Raw genomic sequence first — 9,751 nt, 5'->3', positions numbered from 1 at the left:
TATACAAAAGTGGAAAAGTGAGTTCCCTCTCATTGTTAGTCTTAAATAAGAGGGTAGATGGCCACTTGTCACAAATTATATGTTGTTGTCAGGTTTCTTTTTCATATACAAACAATGTATAATGACTGAGGACCCTTCCAATTCTGAACTTCTATAATAATGTGAGTAATACTTGGTGGAGGATTCATTCAGCAAATATTTATTGAGCATCTTTGATCTATACAGGTCAGCTAGGTAGCACAGTAAATAGAGCACCAGGTCTGAAGTCAGGAAGACCTGAGTTCAAATCTGTCCTCAGACACTAGCTAGCACTTAACCCTGTTTGCCTCAGTTTTCTCATGTGTAAAATGAACTGGAGAAGGAAATGGCAAACCACTCCAGTATCTTTGCAAAGAAAACCCTAGCTAGGGTGACAAAGAGTCAGACAGGACAGAAATGACTGAACAACAGTATACAGTTATCCCTTCCATATCACAGGGTCTCAGGGCCCAGTGCCCCCTCAATCCAGAAATCCCATATAAAAGTTTTTGGCCTTCCCTTTATATCAGAGTAGAATTAAAAGATAAAATATGTTGATATCATACAATATCTATATATAATACTATACACATATTTTATGCATTCTAAGTTTCTAAATGATTTCTTTGTCATCTGCTGGCCTTTGCATGTCTTCTGTGGCTTCTGCAAAACTTCCCCAAATTTGCCATTTAATTTCTTATGCCGACCCATGATATATCAAAACCATCTTGGGGAAAGTCGTATGGTAGAAAGGAAAAAATGCACTGTTTTAGGCTTTGTGAAGGAGGGAAAAGATGCCCTAGACAAGTTAATAGATGTTATAGGCAAATTAGAAATATTAAAGTATATTAGAGAAAGATATTGCGTTTACAGCGGTGAAAAACAACAAAAATTTTGAAGAAGTTTGTAGTTAACTTGAATTTTAAGCATTTGAGCAGTAATAGAAAGGCACTAAGAAATGCTGTAGATCTCTAGACTTAGTTGTCTGAGATACAGAAAGATTTTGGTAGTGATTATGGATAAATTAAGGACTATAAATGGCGCTATAGAGAACAAAATTCTTGGCTTGAATTATAGACTACATATGAAGGGAATACAAAAGAAAATTATCGATGATTATCTCCAAGGCTGTCGGCTTCTGGGTCATGTGCCACACCTAGGCACTTCAAATTTGATTACATAGAAAAAAGACTTTTTTTTTTCACTCAGAAAATAATTAGGGAATTTTCTTCCAAAGAGTAGCTTCAGAGAACAGGAAAGTTTCTCTAAGTAAAAAAAAAAATCCTTCTTAAATATACACACACATATGTGTGTATATGTGTGTATACATACATAAATAAACACATAGTTGACATTCATATTATAGAAAGAACTTGCAAACAGTAACATTCTCTTAGGAATTAAATCAGTTGCTCTGTGGGTGAGATTAGAATTCAAAGATGCCATGTTCCTCACTCAGTGTTGATGGAATTGAACGACATTAACCTTTTCACTTGCACTTACAGAGACAAGTTAAGACAAGATGTGCTATGACTACTGCACCTCTATGTTTCCTTTTTTTGCCCAGGGCCTTCTACAATTATCTAACCTTTCAGAGCTAATTTCTCTAATATATTTACCTCCTTTTTATTTTTCAATATTTTAGCAACACTACAGCCTCATTAGTTTCTTTTTTGTTAAAGAAAAAAAGTATAAGGACATATAAAATAATTATTCTGTTATTACTATTGAGCAAATCTTTGTAGCTATTCCAAATATGTTGGCACTCTTCTGATTAAATTACTCTTTTACTCTCTCTTGTTTAATGCTAGATATACTGCTTACAGATTTTTTTTTCTCATTATAAATTATATATTTAGCTTCTCATTTTAGGATAGGGGACAAGAAAGAAGAAAATATAAAGATTATATTTATGCTATTATTTTAGATAAGCTTAAACATATCAAATACTGGCCTCCACTACTACATATTTGTAGCTTTAAAACTAGAATATTTTTTTCTTCTTTTAGATAATATAATAAAATATTTCAGGGATTTTCTCTGGAACACAGACAACAGTCAGTCAGGATGAAAACATAGGATAATTTTCAATCTGAGATCACAAATTCATCCATATATCAAAGAAATATGAAATGTGGAAAGTAGAAAATCTCTAGAACTAGCTAATAAAATGAAGCATATATCCTTCCTATTTCAGTGGATACCATTCTCTTCATTAGATAACTGCATACATGAAAAGAAAATTTGAAATGGAAACAAAGCACATTTACATTACTGATGTAAATGCCTATGATTACCAAAAAAAAGAAAAAAAAAGATTGCCCATGTAATGTAAAATAGGTTAGAAAAGTCAATTGTACAAGTACAGGTTAACATGACCTACCTTAAAAAGACAAGTTTAATATGAACCCAAATATGTGGAAGCTGCTATAGGGCCCAAAACTCTCATAGTGTACATTCATAGAAGCATAGAGTCTAGATCGTTGGAAATAATATTATCATTATGCTCTGATTTTGTTAGGTCATATGTAGAGTATTATGTTCAGTTCTAAGAGTCAGACATATCTTAAGCCATATCTTTATAAATAAGAGGACAACCAAATATTGAGGAACCTGGAAATCATGTTGTGCAAGAATCAGTTGAAAGAACTGTTTCGTTTAGCCTCAAGATAAGATATATGGAGTTTAGGATAGCTGTCCCCAAGATTTGATTTATTATTATACAGAAGAGGGCGTAAACATGTTATATGTTGCTACCAATGAAAAAATAGAAATAGTGGGTAGAAATACATGGAGATATATATTATTAGTAAAAGATGGAAAATAATTCCCTGTCTGCTACAGTTGTTCAACCACAAAACAGGCTATGCTCATGAATTTCAGGTTCATTTTCGTTGAGTATATTTGAATACAAGAGAGCTGTCAAATAGGATATACACATGGACCTCAGACAATCCTAGGAAAAATTGCAATGTGAGAAATCCTATATTCAAGATATATAGTTATTATCCCAGTGAAGTTCTACCTCAATCATACTAATAACATTGGTCAGATGTTGAATTTGGGGGGAGGGAGAATTTTGAGAGAATTCTGGAAAGTTTGAAGGATAATAATCTCCATCTCAGGATATTCTTTTAGATTTATTTTCTAGGTTGCATTAGAGAAGGTTGAAATAAAGAAGCAGGGTCAAGGAGTAATACAGAGTATAAGGAAGATTGAGGCCTGTGGAACCAGAAGAGGAGACTCAAGAAGAGGCGAAAAAAAAGTAGTTAGAAAGATAAGCAAAATAAGAAGAGATAAGTGGAACAACTGAAGCTTAAGTACCCTCAAAGAGTGGACTGTTGAGTTGATCAAGTTGCTGAAACAAATGGGTGGAAGAAGGATCTTAAAAAGGAAGGAGAAGTTGAGGAAACTGAGGAAAGGAAAAGTGGCAGTGAATGATGGCAAAAGAACTAGGGTTGAGGTGTAAACATTCAAAAATATTGATGTACTAATTAGCAAGAATGATATGAAAGAATTAAATTTATTGACACAAAATAACTCCTTACACTATTTTATACCTTAATTTTTAGTGTAATAAGTCTTCCCTATTTTGAATAAAATTAATGGTTAAAACAGTTTAAAAATATTTAATTTTCTTATATAAACATTTTTTTAATATAAATTAATTTATTTTTGGTTTTCAATATTCACTTCCACAAGTTTTTGAGTTCCAAATTTCTCACCCCTCCCCCCACCCCAAGATGGCATGCATTCTGAATACCCCTTCCCCTGTCTGCCTTCTCTCTTCTTCCCCTCCCTTCTCTTATCCCCTTCCCCTTCTATTTTCCTGTAGAACAGGATAGACTTCTGTACGCCATTTCCTGTATTTCTTATTTCCCAGTTGCATGTGAAAACATTTTTTTTAAAACGTGTTTTTAAAACTTTGAGTTCCAAATTTTCTCCCTTCCTCCCTCCCCACCCACCCTCATTGAAAAGGCAAGCAACTCAATATAGGTTGTACATGTGCAGTTATGCAAAACACTTCCTTAGTAGACATGTTGTGAAAAACTAACTCTATTTCCCTTAATCCTATCCTGCCCTCCCATTTATTCTATTCTTTCTTTTGACCCTGTCCCTCCTCAGAAGTATTTGCTTCTGATTACCCCTTTCCCAATCTGCCCTCCTCTCTATCATCCCCCTGCTCTCTTGTCCCCTTCTCCCCCTATTTTCCTGTAGGGTAAGACAGATTTCCATACCCAATTGAATGTGTATGTTATTCCTCCTTAAGCCAAATCCTATGAGAATAAGATTCCTCATTCCCTCTCACCTTCCCCTGTTTCCCCTCCACTGTAGAGACTTTTCTTTTTTTTTTTTGTGAGATAATTTACCCCATTCTACCTCTCCCTTTCTTCTCCGAGTATCATCCTCTCTCATCCCTTAATTTTATTCTCCAGATATGACCCCTTAATCTTCAACTCACCCTGTGCCCTCTATCTATCTATCTATCTATATCTATCTATCATACATACATAATTTTTTTCCTTCAACTACCCTAATACTGACAAAGGTCTCATGAGTTACAAATATCATCTTTCCATGCAGGAATGTAAACAGTTCAATCTTAATAAGTCTCTTATGATTTCTCTTTCCTGTTTACCTCTTCATGTTCCACTTGAGTCCTGTATTTGAAAGTCAAATTTTCTATTCAGCTCTGGTCTTTTCATCAGGAATGCTTGAAAGTCCTCTATTTCACTGAATGACCATTTTTTCCCCTGAAGGATTATACTCAGTTTTGCTGGGTAGGTGATTCTTGGTTGTAATCCTATCTCCTTTGCCCTCCGGAATATTATATTCCATGCCCTGCGGTCCTTTAATGTAGAAGCTGCTAAATCTTGTGTTATCCTGATTGTGTTTCCACAGTACTTGAATTGTTTCCTTCTGGCAGCTTGTAATATTTTCTCCTTGACCTGGGAACTCTGGAATTTGGCTACAATATTCCTAGGAGTTTTCCTTTGGGGATCTCTTTCAGGAGGAGATCTGTGGATTCTTTCAATTTCTATTTTGCCCTCTGGTTCTAATATCAGGGCAGTTTTTTGATAATTTCTTGAAAGATGATGTCTAGGCTCTTTTTTTGATCATGGCTTTCAGATAGTCCAATAATTTTTAAATTCTCTCTCCTGGATCTATTTTCCAGGTCAGTTGTTTTTCCAATGAGATATTTCACATTGTTTTCTAATTTTTCATTCTTTTGGATTTGTTTTACAGTGTCTTGATTTCTCATAAAGTCACTGCTTCCAATTGCTCTATTCTAATTTGTAAGGAAGTATTTTCTTCAGTAATCTTTTGGACTTCCTTTTCCATTTGGCTGATTTTGCTTTTTAGGGCATTCTTCTCCTCATTGGCTTTTTGGACCTCTTTTGCCATTTGGGTAAGGCTATTTTTTAAGGTGTTATTTTCTTCAGTATTTTTTGGGTCTCCTTTAGCAAGCTGTTGACTTGTTTTTCATGATTTTCTTGCATCACTCTCATTTCTCTTCCCAGTTTTTCTTCTCCTTCCCTTACTTGCTTCTCAAAATCCCTTTTGAGCTCTTCCAAGGCCTGGGACTGATTTGTATTTTTTTGGAGGCTTTGGATGTAGGAGCTTTGACTTTGTTGTCTTCTTCTGGTTGTATATTTTGATCTTCTTTTCACCAAAGTAAGATAATAGTCTGACTCTTTTTGCACTGCTTGCTCATGATCCCAGCCAATTACTTGAGTTTTAAACTCTTTGTTAAGGTAAGAGTCTGCTTCCAATGTGGAGAGTGTACTGTCCCAAGCTTCAGGGGTTTGTGTAGCTGTAGGGACCTGTAAATTTTCACTTCTACCAAGGTGGTATGATAAGGGGCGAGGTGTTTACTCCTTTCCTGGCCTGTGACTACAAGTATTCCTTTCTGTCCTGTAACTGTGAGGAGGGGTTCCTGTCCACAGCCACTACAAGCTCCACCACGACAGCCCTCCTCCTCACCCCAGCACTGCCGCCCAGAACTGTGACCCAGATCCACACGCGGGCAAAGCAAGAGATTCCTGCCTCAGCACTCTAAGAGATCCCTGCAGTTCCTCTCTGATCAGCCACTGGATTTCCCCTCAGTCTGTGGGCCAGAAGCTCGGGAAGCAGCACCCCCCAGAGCCATGCTCTTGGGGAATGGAGCTGAAACCCCGCCTTCCTCTCTGACCACTGACAGAAACAGACTTTTCCCACTGACCTTCTAAGTTGTCTTTGGCATGCGTGGATTGAGGAGCCTGGAAACCTCCACAGCTGCTCACGATTCAGTCCTCTGAGACCTGCTCCAGGTTTGCTGCAGCCTGCGCACCCATGCTGCGCTCCCAGCCCAGCGTGATACACCTTTCTGATCAATCTTCCAGGTTGTCTTGGGCTGGAAATTTGTTTCACTCTGTCTTTTTGTGGGTTCTGCTGCTTCAGAATTTGTTTAGAGCCATTTTTTATGAGTATTTGGAGGGGTTTGGGGGAGTGCTCAAGCAAGTCACTGCTTTCACTCTGCCATCTTGGCTCTGCCCTCCTAAAAATTTTTGTTATACTGAATATTAATCCTATTCTAGATGAGTAGTTTTTTTCTTCCATTTTTGGTTTTGATTATAGCCTGTAGGATTTTAATTGGGTTTAAATCAGTTGCCAGGTCATTTAAGAATGTTTAGCTCTAATTTTTTCATTCATTTCTTAAACTTCTGTGAAAGGTAACATGGGGAGCTGAGGTCATGTGAACAAGAAGATGGAGGACTAGATATTTTCTCTGATCCCTATGACCTTTCAAACCTCTCTAAAACAGAAGTTATGTGCCAAAGAAAAGGAAACTTTAGTAGCCTCCATGTTCTCAAATATGTAGAATCCAAAAGAAGGTAAAAGTAGAACAAAAACCATGAACTGATGCCTATCCTGAACTCATTCAGCACCCTTTCCCCACTTTCCATACTACCAGCAGCAAGGCTGTACTGACTGACCCAAAGAGTGGACATATGGACTTCCAGCAGAACCCAATCCCATACTCTGCTCCCCCTGGGCTTCTCCCTTGCCCTGCGTTTCTCTTTCCAGTACCATATAGACCCTAGTTCTAGGTTATGGAAGTTTTCTCAGCCGTTATAGACCACTAGCACTTTTCATCCCTTTAGGAGAAGAAACTTGTTATGGGCCACAGAAGATTGCTAGCACAATGGATGATAGCCTTGTAGCATCAGTTCTTCAATGTTCTAAACTGCCGGTGCGAGGACAGAGAATTGAGGAATAGAGGGACAGAGGGACAAGACACTGGTATAGGAAATGGTGTATGTGTTTGTGTGGGGTAGTGGTGGGGAGCTATACAGCATTCCAGTAAACCTAAGGGAAAGAGCTTAGCATGCAGCTGGAACTAGTTCTGTCCACCTAAAAATCACTTGGGCCTGAGACCTAAGCTAGTGAATTGTCAGTTGTCTGCTGTGGAAGAAGACTGACACACTCTCTGACTCCACTGATAAAGCTCCAATCAGAAGGAATAGAGTCAGAACATGAATAGGGGAAAATCAGGGTCAGGTAAAGGCTGAAATTACCAAAGATCTGAGGAAGAAGACAACTTAACAAGCAGATAAACCAACAGGGAAAACATTAACCACAGGACATAAGACTTCCAGATCTAGTAAATGAGTTCAGGCATCTATGAATAAATACTTCAAAACAAAGGAAAACTGTCTAACATTTGATGAGACAGATGAACCTGTAGAATGTGAGGAGTACATGGAACCACAGCATGCTGTTCCTGAGAGGTTAGAAAGAGAAATGAGAATTATGAGAGTAGAACTTAATAGCCAGCAAAACAAAAATAATGGGAAGACAGAAAAACTGGAATCTATGATGGCAAGTCTTACCAAAGAAACAAGAGAGAAAATATTTTGAGAATGCAAATTTGTAGAAGTAAAGGACAATCTAAAAAACAAAAGAAGTAAAAACAGTAACATTAAGAAAAGATAGGGTTTCTATGCAAGCAAAACTGATCTAGAAGACAGGATGCCTAGAGACAACTGAAAGATTCTTGTTTTTCTGGATGATGTTCTTCCCGAAGAAAATGGCAAGATGGAAAACATGAACAACCATATTTCAAGAAATAATATAAGAGAACAGCCCGTAACTTCTGAATATACCAAATGAAATATCAGTTGAAGGAATTCGTCTATTGCATCCAGAAAACAAAACAAAACAAAACAACAACAACAAAAACCCCTGCAAACTCTAAGACCACAGGAAATAGCTGAAAAGGCTCTGAAGAATCACAAAGAAAGAATAGGGCACAGGTGCAATGAAATCTTTAAGAGCAACTGGGTAGAAATTTTTACTCATTATGATCCTACTCAAAAGCTAATGGCTATGCAGCAGCCAGATCCTAATGACAGGTCTGGGACCTGCTCAGGTAATAACAGCATTGATAGAGGAGCTGAGTTTGAAAGTGTGAGTCTAGCTGCCTGTGGTGGAGGGTATGGAAGCTATGATGACTACAATGGATGTAACAATGGATATGGCTTTGGGTAGGTTTGGAAGAGACCTCAATTACTTTTTTTCAGGAATAGCTGATCAAAGATGGTGGGTCTGCTTTCCAGAGTACAACAGGCCATTGTGTGCACATGGTAGTATTACCTTACAAAGCTACTGAAAATGATATTTACAATTTTTTTTCTTACCACTCAACCCTGTTCAAGTACACATTGAAATTGGACTTGATGGCAGAATGAATGGAAAAGCAGATGTTGAATTTGATGATCAGGAAGATGCTATGGTAGATATGTCAAAAGACAAAGCAAATATGCAGCACAGATATATAGAACCCTTCTTGAAATCTGTAGAAGGAGCAAGAAGTGATACTTAAAAGCACAAATATATAGACTTCTTCAGCAGGAGCAAGTGTTGGTCCTTATGGTAGCCTAGTTATGGGAGGCATAAGCTTATTACGTCTTTATTTATTTGATTTTCAATTTAGGGAACAGAGCAAGCATTTCCATAACACAGCACAATAAAAAAAAAAAACAAGATTGCCCATGAAACTGCAAATCTACCATGTACAATTTGGTCTTTCCTCCACATACACAACAAAGTTATCAATATAAATTTATTTTTCCCCTTTTTCTTCCCTCCTCTAGATGCAGATAATGTCTCTCTTCATATGTTACTTTATTTTTAATTTGTGTATTATAATAGTCAAAATGACTTAATTGCTCAAAGTCAGTCTTAAAACAATATTGTTGTTACTGTATGCAATGTTATCTTGGAGGCATGGTCTTATGAAAACAGTCCATTTATGCTGGTCCAGCTAGCCAACAGCTGAGTGGGGCATAGAGAGGAAGCTATAGTTGTCAAAGGAGCATGAGTGGATATGACCAGGTTTTACAGGAAAACTTCAGTGATTTCCAATTAAACATTGCATAGGGAGGCAACAAGCGATGAGTATCAGCTAGTATAGTAGCAAAAACTGTGCATCTATAGGAATGAATAGAAAGAGAGGAGGGTTTGTCATTTCCAGTATGAGTGGTAGATGGGGAATGTAATCCTAATCTGTGACTTAAGATCAAGGTTTTTTTTTTTAAACTAAGAAAAATAAATGAAGTTTAATAGTTTTGCAACACAAGCTTGATTGTGCTTACTTTAAGTGAAATCAGAATTGTTTTAAAAATTTCAGCTTCAGTATTTTTAAGCCTCGAAAAAAACCTAGGACATAATAATCAAGTTGAGTAAAGAC

General features: G+C 37.1%; 1 pseudogene; it reads left to right on the top strand.

Moving 5' to 3' along the window:
- Positions 1-8,268: 8,268 nt before the first annotated feature.
- On the top strand, positions 8,269-9,441 carry LOC110213768 (heterogeneous nuclear ribonucleoprotein H2-like; annotated as a pseudogene).
- The last annotated feature ends 310 nt before the right edge of the window (positions 9,442-9,751 follow it).

The sequence above is a fragment of the Phascolarctos cinereus genome, unplaced genomic scaffold (assembly GCF_003287225.1).
Source record: "Phascolarctos cinereus isolate Bilbo 61053 unplaced genomic scaffold, phaCin_HiC Scaffold_1;HRSCAF=81, whole genome shotgun sequence".
Classification (NCBI taxonomy): domain Eukaryota; kingdom Metazoa; phylum Chordata; class Mammalia; order Diprotodontia; family Phascolarctidae; genus Phascolarctos; species Phascolarctos cinereus.
This window is presented reverse-complemented; position numbering and strand designations above follow the sequence as displayed.